Genomic DNA, 12,290 nt, shown 5'->3' on the forward strand with positions numbered 1-12,290 from the left:
ATGGGCCACTGCCTACATAGGTTGTGCCCCAAAAATAATTTTCATAGGTTGATCCGAACCCTCCGATCTGTAGCGGGTTATAGGTTGATCCAAACCGTCCATGTGATGGAACACAACATCAATTGGTTGTGCCCGTAAAATCATTTCCATAGGTTGATCATAGCCCTCCAATCGATATAGGCTGATCCTAGCTCTCCAATCGATAGAGGTTTCCATAATTGTGGTTCCTCTTCAGGTGTCCGGAATCCGTCAATATTTTGCAAGTGTCCTGCATGAGTAATATAAAATAGTTTTTTCGTCATTGTCATACTTTTCGTATGTAGATTACGATTTTATCCTCAAATAATTTCTCATAAAGATAGATGTTAGATATCAGCAAAGGGGTTAAGTGGTAAAAGAGTAATGCTGATTTCTAAATCTCACTGAAATATAAAACAAATTCCTTTTTTTCTCTAGCTATATAGTAGTAGATTTGAAGCATACAATTGCATAAAGGAGTAAGGGTACTCATTTGGAAAGAGACATTGTATAAGAGACAAAAGAGCCAATATTTTTTTTTCCTGGGAGACTATTTTTTTGGATAATCTAAAAGGATACTCTAAAAAAATAGAGTTGTTTAAATAGAGAAGGTAGGTAAAGGGGAGACCAATTTGGATTTTAGGGAGAAAATTCCTCTAAGGTCAATTTTTAAATGGGAGAGGGTAAAAGTACAAAGGCCCACTTCATTGTAAGGTGATTTTCTAGACCGAGATCATAAAAACATAAAACAGAACATGAAGTCACTTTCCTAGAAAGAAAGAAAGAGACGTAAAAGGAGACAAAAGAGGCCAGGGGTGAAGAACCTTAACATGCACACCGCTTTTTATTCAATACTGTCCCCTTAGGCATGGAATGAACCCACTTGGATTGAATTCAGTGAATCCACCCAACGGCTACATCACCCTTTGCTTTTATACCTCTACATACATATCCTCATTCCAAGTTCCAACATCACCAACAAAAAAGAACATCATCATCAAGGTATTGGCTTCTCACCTTCCATCTCTTTGCACTCCAATCTCACTTTCTTTATTTCATAAATAAAACTTATGGGTTTTTCTCATCCATCCCTTTTGTGACTTGGGTTCCAAGGGAAGATACATGAACCCTAATCTCTCTTTCTTTATAGCATTAAAAAAAACATATGGGTTCTTCTTATCTCCTCCTTTTAAGTTTGTGACTTTGGTTTCAAGGGAAGATTCAAGAAGTCTAAAGTGTTATTGGATTTATTTTCTCTAGTTGCCTGATTTGGAACCACATCACATGTATTGTTCTTTTACTTTTATTTTCTCTTCCTATATTATCATGGGCTTCATTTTTTATTTTTTTTTGCATAAAGAAGATCATCTGTTTCCTTCTTATTCCTGTTCTTTTACTTTGTATTCTGGTTTTTTGATGGCTGAAATGCAAATGGTTCATGAGGGATCCTTTGTTTGTTGACATTTTTGTTGGCTGATTTGGAAAATTTTCACTCCTCATCTCAACAGCAACAAAAACACCATCAACATCAATATCATAGTCAAAAGGAAGTTATCAGTTTACTTCCTCTTTCAGTCACCATCATCACCACCATCATTTTTCTTGTTACTTAAAGTAAATGTATTTCATTATCAAATATCATGGTTAGGGTTTCAAGAGAGCTGAAATGCAAAAGATTTTGAGGTTTGAGGAAACCTATTTTTCTTATTGCCTGATTGAAAATTTTCCATTTCCTTATAGTGGGTGCATGCCAAGGGTTGTAGGTAAATGGTTGATCAGGGCTTCTATTTTTCACTTTTTTTTGTAGGAACGATATGGTTAACACCCATTAACTGTCAACAAAAAAAAAAATGAAATTTCAATTATCCTTTTTGCGAGATTTAGAGATCTTTGGGCTGAATTTTGTGGCATGTTGAAGTTGTTGGGGGATATTATTGTTCTCGATTTTTATCATGATAGAATTTATTTTCTATTTTTTTCTTCTTAGTTTCATGTTTGTGCTTTGAAATTTGAATGTAATTGTGTGGTTGATTTGGGATGGTCATTTCATTTTTCACAGGTTGAAGTTGGGCCAACAGCTTTCACAGCAGCCTTGATCTCATTCATCTGTGAGGTGTTTTTGAGGATTTAAAAGTCTCTTGCTGGTCGATTTTGCTAGACGCTCTTCTTGTAAATTTATGTTTGGTTATGGTTTGGAAAATGAAGCTCAAGTACCATTGCAAGTCTTTTAGCATCTACTTATTTCAGCATGGATGTTAGGTTCATGTAGTTTATCAGAGGTTGATGATTAGATGCTTTGATATGTTCTGATGCTTTGATATGTTCTGAGAGGTAGAGGTGATAAGGAATTTCAGAATTGCAGGTCTTGTATAGTGTTTCAGTGCGGCTGTTAGACTTGTATGGTTCATTGTTTTGTAAGTTAATCGACTTGGTTCTTTGATATGGTATGAGCTAGTTCTGAGAAGGAATTCGAGTTCCAGAATCTTTTCAAAGTATATCTACCCAGTTCCAGATTGTTTCCACTTTCCACTTTGCAATTGGAAGGGGAGCCTTGACTAGTGATAATCCTCAAGGAATTCTGTGACCTGGTTGTGAAATTCGCGCTCATTTGATATTTCCTAGAGAGAAATTTAAATGAGTTTTGAGTCCTCGGATGTGGAGTTGAAGGTATCACAAGGTCTAATTAATCCACAGGCTCGTTGGGTTGGTTTAATGGAAGGGACAGCAAGGAGGAATTTGGTGGAGGGAAAGAACAGAGATTATAAGCCTATTTCACGTGTTAACAGCAGGAGACCCTTATCTTTGAATTATTTCAGTATTGAATCCTTCCTGGTACTTCTCTTTCTCACGGCTTCCTTGTTGATTCTTCCTGTTATACTGCCACCATTGCCTCCCCCACCCTTCTTGCTGTTATTGCTCCCTATAGGCATACTTGTTGTTCTTTTGATTTTGGCTTTCATGCCCTCAGATGTTCGAGATATTGCTTCGTCTTATGTGTAATGGGACTGCAATGTCCATTTTCTTTTTTACTCAATACGAATAATTTTTTGTTTAGAAAGAGCGCAATACAATGATTATTGACTATATTTTCCCTGTCTTCATGTTCAATAGAGAAATCTGCTTTAATCACAGCATAACTTTTCCCAAAATTTCTTTCATACTCAGTTATCTGAAATGTGGAATGTGGATACAGTGATACTTTGTGGTAATAATCGCAAAGGGGGTTGTTGAAAATGCAAAGATAATAACTGTGAATCAACTGCAAAAAAGAGGTTAAAAGTGGAGATGATCAAGCACTGATTCCTTCTTCCAATAAGAGGACAAAATGGGATGTGATGGAGCTCAGGTTTCTCCTTATAGGGGATTTCTTGCTCTTGATGTTCGAATTTAGCTTGCATGGGGGAGAGTCTCCTTTTATAGACTTTTCTCTCCGCAACAATCATGTTGGAATCGTTCATGCTTTTCCCAAATATTCAAGAGGATTTAATGTTCATATGTTATAATGCATTTCATTAAATATCCAATAATGTCATCTCCTATGGATTCGGTTGTAGTTGTCATAAACTTACCTGGCAAGAAATTAATATGAGAAAATCTTCCACTGATGTTGGGTGCGGAAGCTGAAAAAAAACTTAAGGGAAATCAATCTAAAGCCATGTTAGTTGCCACATATTCCTCTGAAAATATCAATCTATGAGAAAACAACTTTAGAAGGGCAAAGGGGAAGGCAAATTTTATACCAGAGAATAACGAATTCATGAATAATAAATTTTTAGGGGAAGGGAAATAATTGTAAAAACCATGGAGAGTAAGCAATCTGAAGCAATGTTAGTTGTCCCATCTTTCTCTAAAAATACCAAGCTCTAAGAAAACAACTTTCGAAAGGGAAAAGGGAAGGGAAATTTTAAAGCAAGGAATGACAAAGTAAAAAATAATTAGTAAATTTTTAAGGGAACAGCTATAATTGTAGGAAATTTGGAAACCTTGAGTTTAACTGTTTTGAATAAAAACAAAGGAAATAACCATAAAAATGAGTATAGAGACACTGTCTGCATAGTTTTTGAATCCCTTTTAGCATATGGAGATGAACGCGCATGGTTGATTAATTCTGGCTCCAGCCACCATGTGACTAGACCCATAGAGGACTTCATAGAGATGAAGTATAAGCCAACGATCGTGTCTTCATGTGGATCACCACCTACGGTGATGTTATGGGAGTAGGAACACTCTGCCTAAAGATGCCTAGATATAACAACCCTCTTCTCTGAGTAAAAGAGTTGCTTCATCTTCTACATGTTTTTATGAGTCTTTTAATGTAGTTGATCATTTTATATGATGCATGAGATTAGGATATAAACAAAGAAAAAAAATGAAGAGAATGTGTTAAATTAATTTAATCCCTCAAATGAAGATATAATGTTCTACATGTAGACCATGTTAGAGTGGTAAAATAACAAGAAAACCTTTTTTAAAAGGATAAAGATCGTCTAAACTATTAGCTATAATGTATTAAGATATATCCGTGCTATAAATATAAAAGGGAGATGATATTTTCACCCCCTCTGCAAGAGAGAGTCAGACAGCTAAGTGGGGCGAAAAAAAAGACGACAAAAAAGGCGATTTCAAACGCTCCCTCCCTAGGTCGACGGTAGCCTAGGGAGGGAGGCAGTCTCTCTCTCTCTCTCTCTCTCTCTCTCTCTCTCTCTCTCTTGCTCGTCTCCCTCTCCCTCTCTCTCGTCTCCCCCTCTCTCCCTCTCTCATCTCCCCTCTTCTTCTGTATTTTTTGCGCCTCGCCCTCTTTTTTCTCGTCTCTCCCCATTGCTGGCTCTCTCTCATCTGCCTATTTTTCTCTGTATTTTTTGAGTCTCCCCCTCTCTTTCTCGTCTCTCCCATGGTTGGCAAAAAATGAGCCGTGGAGGCCAGATCTGGAGTATGGCTCTTTCGTGGTGGCTAGATCTGGGGCCGTGGAGGCCGTGAAGCTGGATCTAGAGCCAAGGAAAATCATGGAGGTTGCCGGAGGCCGTGAAAGGCGGTGGAAGGCTAGCTATAGGCGGTACGAGGCCGTGGAGGCTGTGGAGTATTGGATTTGGAGGCCGTGGAGGATTTGAGAGGCTGTGGGTTGCCAGATTGGCAATTGGGTTGTTGGGTTTGGCTGTAGGAGGCTGTGGTAATCGTAAGCAAGATCTTGGGTGGTGGCCTGAGGACGGGCGTGGTGGCCAGTGGCAATGAAGGTTGCAGGATTCTTGATGACGATGGTGGTGGCTGAGACTTCGCCGACGGAGATGATTTTTGTGGAGGAGATGGAGGTGGGACTGGAGGTGGTGCCCGCGGTGATTGGTCGTGGTACGGGATGGAGGTCGCCGGAGATCCGACGATGTTGTTGGATGGTTGGCTATCGTGCACGGTGAGGGCGCACGATAGCTCTGGGCCTTCGAGTGGGATTTTTTAAAATCGAATTCGGAATGTGGTGGAGACGTTTGTGTGACGTGGTAGGTCACGACCTTGGCTGGGTGGGCCCCACAATATGGCATTTTTTGTTGGATTCGATGCAAATTAAGGCTATTGGGTAATGTAAGGGGTAATTCATACTATGTAAATCTCGTGGGACTACTGGTCCCCATTGTAAATTTGCAGGTATGAATAAATTTGTCAATTTTAAAAAAAAAATTCACCCCTCTGCATTACACCTTCGCCCCCCTTATGACGTGAACAGTGGGCAACTTAAACGCTTTTTGACGTCAAATCACCTTAAAACGGGGACGAATGCGTACTGAAAGGGGGTGAAAATATCATCGCCCATATAAAAAATTAGAGTAATAGAATATTTTATAACATTTACATATGACTACTCAAGATATGGGTATGACTATCTAATGTATAAAAAATATCTTTAAAGTATATAAAAATGAAGTTTAAAAATAATAAGGCTGATGTGGGATAATACACTAGACAACTTGAAGGTGATATCGTTAATTAACCATTTCTTGTGTGAAGATTCTTCGTTACTTCATGTTCATCTCCAAGTACGACCTTAGGCGTAGTTGGATAGAGATCTGCGCTAGTAGTGAGTAGGCAGAAGTCCCTCTCCTAGGTGGGGATCCCTCCTAAACCTGGGTTGTTGAATCTTAACTTTGATGGGTCTAATTTGGGTAACCAAGGGCTGGTTGGAGTAGGTACAGGTCTTAGAGATGAGAACAGAGTGGTGGCTTTCTCGGGCCCAATTGGGATCACAAATTCCAATGAAGCGGAGAGGGCGGTATTACATGGGATTGCTAAGAGTAGAAACTTCGGCAATATATGATCGTAGAGAGAGTCTCCCTTAACATCTGCAGGTCATTGGATGACAGGCATCCTCATCCTTGGAGAATTTCACACATGATTGATGAGATCCAGGATCAAGTGGTGGGCTTTTCGATCACTTTCCAGTGCTTTTGGAGATCGGCTTACGGTTATGCTTACAGATCGGCTTCCCCTTTTCTTTTTCTTAATAAAATTATCTATCTTTTTTTTTAATGATAATAAAATTATCTATCATTCAAAAAATCAAGTGTTGGGCTTTTCGATCACTTTCCAGTGCCTTTGGAGATCGGCTTACAGTGATGCTTAAAGATTAGTCCGGACTTTCCAGTGCTTTTGGAGATTGGCTTACAGTGATGCTTAAAGATTAGTCCGGGCGAGAGTGGGCAGGGACATCTCGGTGGCTTCCCCTTTTCTTTTTCTTAATAAAAATCTATCTTTTTTTTTTGAATGGTAATAAAATTATCTATCATTCAAAAAAAATACACCAAACAACAATACCTTATACACTACCACCAAAATGGTGTTACAGAAAGACGAATCAGAACCTTAATGGTTCTAGTAAGCTCTATGTTTAGCCATTCAAATCTTAGTTCCAATTTTGGGGTGAGGTTTTATCCGGTCATGTATATTCTAAACAGAATTCCATCTAAAGCTATAAAAATGATAGATTATGAGCTTTGGAGAGGCTTTAAACCTAATTTAAGTAACCTAAAAATTTGGTGATCGAGCGCTCATGTGTGGGTGCCTAGTCAAAGGAGAGATAAACTGAGTTAAAAAACAATTAAGTATATTCATATGATATCCCTAAACTTCTAAGGCTAATTTATAGATTTGCGATTCATCATGATGATGGATCAGTTAGAGTAGGACAAAGTATAGATGCTCATTTCTAAGAGTGACATTTCAACTTCTAAAGCTTCATCATCCCACCTAGCCACGACGACTCACTAAATAATGTGGCAGACATTGACGCCTGTCATCCTATTAATGGACATGCTCTTGGATGCAGCAAATTATTCGATTAAAAACTTCATAGTGATGTATAAATACTTTGTAAATTAGATCATTCATATAAACAGTGTGTGCAGGCTGCAGCAACTGTGTTGGAAATTAATTCCATAACAAACATTTTCTGCGCATTCATCGCTGTTGATCGAGGGCCGATGACCACACAATCCTACACTAACTCCTGTAACAAATTCCAACCAACCTACATTCTGTAATTTGATTCTTAAATTTAACGCCCTCATTTCAAATTGAGAACTGATGTTGATTTCATTGTAAGTTTCAAATCTGTCATCAGGGACTTGCTTCTGAATGGCTTGTTTTTTTTTTTTTTTTCTAACTATAAACCCGGTAGATTTGTACTATTTCCACTCATCATATTTGCTGTTTTCATGAGTTTTGCATCCATTAGCAGTTCAGCACTTTAACTGATTGTGCAGAGCTTTTAGAATCTAAGATAATTTTATGTGTGAAGCATGATACCTATGCTAATTTCTGGGTTTAGGGGATTTCTATCCTCCGTTCAAGATCTTACCGCCTCAAAAACGTGGATATTTTGAAAAGAGCTAATAATATATAGTGTTGAAATCCCATTCTATTTTTATATGCATGAATCATATGTTGGAACTGAAGAAACATCATTGTAAAAATCAACTTAAAAGTGGAGGAAACAAGAAAGCTATTGATGTTTACACTACCATGTTTTAATAATTGCACAAACCCAGCTTGTCTTTTCTCTTTTAACTGACTTGTGTTGTGTTAGCCTTTTGGAAACTGTAATAACCTTTGGCAGCCCTTTAAATAATAAAAGACAAGATGAGTTATTTCAATTATCAAAAAATGATGTGCTGATATCATTTCCTAAACAAGAATGATGCGTGGGTAGAACATACAACAATAATACAGAACAGTTACAAATCAATTATTGGGACTCCTAAAGAAAATCAATACTTCAGCAGAACTGTGCAACAGTGAGAACACGCCGTTTACCCCAACTTTCACCCCCTTAACAAGGAACAGAGAACCTGAAAGAATGCCCCCCTCCCCCCCGCTGCCCACACACACACCAATTTTCCAGCCTCTACAACCATTCACTTCCATGTCAAAATTTCATGGTTTCTGCTCATAAAATTGGAATTGGGATTATCATGAAATATAATCTAATGTTTAAGAGAAAAACCTATATTTAGTTCAAACTCTCCCCCAAGAATCTACCTTAAAGCCCCACTAATGACACTCTGAGCATGTCTATAAAGCCCAATCCTCTAGGTTTCTGTTTTCGGCCCAAGTGATGTCTCACCAAAAGGAAATGCATTTGTAAGCAAGAAATTCTCCCAAAGCCCCACTAGCAAAACTCTGAGTCTGTAAGCACCAATCCTTGCACAATTTTTGGGATTTACTAGATCTTTCGACCTGTTTTGGGTTGCCACATCATCTACTAATGGTGTTTTGTTGCAAGTTTTAATTCCAACTACTAGAAGATTACTTGCCTTGTCTCTTCCTTGTCTGCCCATGTGGGAATGAGTTTTGTCCCCCACTAAACTACTTGAAGAAATGTGGAGGTTTGCTAGTAGAATCTTAGGATTTAGCACTTTTCTATCTTTTTATCTATCTTTTCTCTCTATGGGTAATGACATCCCTACTGCCCCTTATTTTTGGTAATGACACTCCGCACTATGAAACTACTCCAGCTGACAAACAAGCACTACTATTACTCTATGAGGAGATCACAAGTTCACAACACTGTTATTACAAGGCAACTATGTGTAACCAAACTGACCCGAAGCTTCTCCTTTGGCATGGCTTCATATGTCTTAGCAAAGAGGGGCTGCATGAAAAACAAGAAATCTCTCATATCTCATTTGAAAAATCACATCGACCAGAATTGGTAATGGGAAAATTGAAAGGCCTAAAACCTGACCCCAAAATGTTTCAGAGAAATACCAATAATTAATGAATCACATTCAATGATCCACCTTTGAGGCCCTTTTGGATTTTGAGAATCAATTGAGTTCAAAACTGATTATTGTACTCAAATTTTTTTTTTCCGGCTACTGATGTTGCCACTATCACGTTTTGATAATTCCACAAAATCAGCTTGTCTTTTCTGCTTTATAATTGGTTTTTAGAGCTTTTTGGGAACCGTGATAAGCCTTTGACAGCTGTCAAAATAATAAAAGACAAGCTAGTGAAGATGGAGAAATTATATGATGAAGGGCTGTATGAACACGTACTCATCATCTCATCCTAGCATCCTAGATATTTGATCCGACAGCAGCTCTCTTAATGAGGAGCTGAAGTTGGATCAAATATCAAAGGTGGTACCATTGTCGTACCACCTATATGTGTTTATACGTCCTTCATCATGTGATTTCTCTTAAAAGAAGGCTAAGGATTTTTCTGGAAAAGTTTGGAGAGGTAAAATATTTGTAAATTTACTTACCTTTATTATCCATGAAAAAAAAAACTTACCAACCTTGTTCAATTTTTATTTAGTTGGACCTTCAATTTATGATGATATTCTTCTAAATTAATTAAGCATTATCATAATATTTCCCTCTAAATTGTGAAAAGAGAAAAAAAATCAAATAAAAAATATTCCATTAGAAAAAATTTTCTTGCAATCCAAACAGGGACTAATTGAATAAGAATAAAATCCTATAGTGTCATCAATTGAGGAAGAAGACACTTTGGCTTCTTTTTCCCTTATTAAAGGTTTGTACTGCCGTTTCCATAAGGTTAAAAAATAAGGAGGCTTGCAACTTACGAACTTCTAATCTCTCACACCCAATACGACCTCCTCTAGCTTCATATTAGTAAGTAGCAAAAGCCAGCTTTGTTTTTATGTTCAGTACCAGAAAATCAAGCAATGCATGGGCATCGAGAATGAGAAAACAAATGCAGAACAAAACAAACAGCATGTTAGCTAAAGTTTTAAGAATATTATTGCATGTATATTTTTGTTTATGCATGCAATAATGATAAGTCGCGGTACCACCCTTGATATTTGATCCAACATCAGACCACCTTTTAAGAGTCTGCTGTTGGAACAATATCAAGGGCGGTATTTTAATCGTACCGCCCACACTGGACTTCTACGGCTGGGTGTTGGTGTATTTTCAAAATAAAATAGCCTTTGAAAAGTGTTTTCAAAGAAAAGTGCCTTTGTTTTGTAAAAGTGGTTGATTTTAAGAAAGAGAATAAAGTAGCATTGAAAAGAAAGTCCCAAATCGGTCAGGCAAAAAGTAAGAGAGAAGTTTATATAGCTTTTCTTACTTCTCTTTATTACTTTAATGCACAATGGGCTTTAGCCATTGGGTAGACCCATGGGACGGTGCGTTACCGTTCGCGCACGCGCGGCGTGGGCAATGGGCTATAGGGCGCTAGTGGCGCAAATCAAACAGAAAGGGTGCTAGAAACTCTATAAAAACATCAGAAACGATCCATTGCATATAGAATGGTCAATGAGCTATAGGGCACTGGTGGTGCAAATCAAACAAAAAGGGTTCTAGAAATTCTATAAAAACAACAGAAACGATCCGTTGCATATAGAATTCGGAAATACACTTGTGGGACTTATGACTGTTTTCTGCATAAACAATTTTCTACAGAAACAGTAACTAGGGTCTCATAAACGATCCATTGCATATAGAATTTGGAAATACACTTGTGGGACTTATGACTATTTTCTGCAGAAATGGTAACCAAGGTCTCAAATACTTGTTTCATCTGAAGGTGATTCCTTAGTGCAAATTGTTCGGTCTGAAGGTGATTCATTAGTGCAAAGCGTCAAATACTTGTTTCGTGGTACCCGTTGCACACTTTATTGGTGGGGGCGAATATTGTCATTTTGGAGGCAAATTCGTGGTACCCCTTGCACACTTATTGTTGGGGGTGAATATTGTCTTAAGGAAAGTGACATCAACATCGTGCCTTGAAGCATCTCTTGTCTTATCTATTTTCCCCATCTCCACAGCAGACATTTCCAACACTGGGCAAGATATAAAATCTCTACAAAGATGTACACATCTTTTAATCCGTCCTTATAAGACCAAAACGCTTATATCCATTGAATATGTTTCTGTTTAGAGTTTCTCTAAACTGAATGGTGCCCTCGCAGAAATGGGGTGAAAGGGCGCCCCCATTGGCTGGAAGGGGCGGTTATGCACTCTGACTTTCAGACATTATAAATGCACGACCGCTCCAATGGGGGCACCCTTTCACCCCATTTCTACAAGGGCGCCCTGCAGTTTAGAATGCCTCTTCTATTCATTTAAGCTTTTCTTTTTTACTATGTTTGCTTGATGATTTTCTCATCCCATTTGTCTGTGATATCACATTTTGCTAACCATCAAGTACAAGCATGTTCGGCCGCTGGGTCACCCACTTCAGGGTACGCCTTCAAATAACAAAAAAGTATCTGCCCCAGGTTTCCAAACTGTAAGAAGAGCTTTGTGAATTGACTAATAGGGTGAAAGGTAGAGTGACACCATTGCACGCCCTATTAGTCAGGCTTGAGAGGGGTCCGACCCCTCTCACATAAAGGTTTCGAAGCATGCTTAACATTAATGATAGGCCCTGTTGACCTTTCGAAGCACTTTCTAGTGTGAACAGAATGTCACCACGACCCCATGACCCTACAAGCCTTTCTCATTTCAGTGCTCGTCAAGTTGGAATGTTTCTGCCAACCTTAACACAAACGTGTTTTGAATTTTGATATCGACTTCCATGCAAGAGTTATCAAAAATCTAAGCTAAAAAAAAAAAAAACAGTAAAATGAACTACCACACTGGCTATTGTAATCACCGACCGCAAATCAACCATATATCTTAGACCAGGGGAATGATTGGTGGAAGCTAGCAACTAACGTCCAGTGATAAATAAAACAGAGAAACAAGTCCCCCTCTTACAAAACTCTGGTTACGGGTGTTGTTACAACTGATAACCCACCTTTAAAACTATATACA

At 38.2% G+C, this 12,290-nt stretch overlaps 1 long non-coding RNA gene across 1 annotated transcript; it reads left to right on the forward strand.

Annotated features, from left to right (window-relative positions):
• Nucleotides 1-774: 774 nt before the first annotated feature.
• Nucleotides 775-2,383, forward strand: LOC143860870 (uncharacterized). Its single transcript, XR_013239823.1, has 2 exons — nt 775-1,020; nt 2,078-2,383. It is a non-coding gene; the product is annotated as an uncharacterized LOC143860870 (long non-coding RNA).
• The last annotated feature ends 9,907 nt before the right edge of the window (nt 2,384-12,290 follow it).

The sequence above is a fragment of the Tasmannia lanceolata genome, unplaced genomic scaffold (genome assembly GCF_043159265.1).
Source record: "Tasmannia lanceolata isolate RefF3 unplaced genomic scaffold, GAP_Taslan_0.1 ptg000037l, whole genome shotgun sequence".
NCBI lineage: Eukaryota > Viridiplantae > Streptophyta > Magnoliopsida > Canellales > Winteraceae > Tasmannia > Tasmannia lanceolata.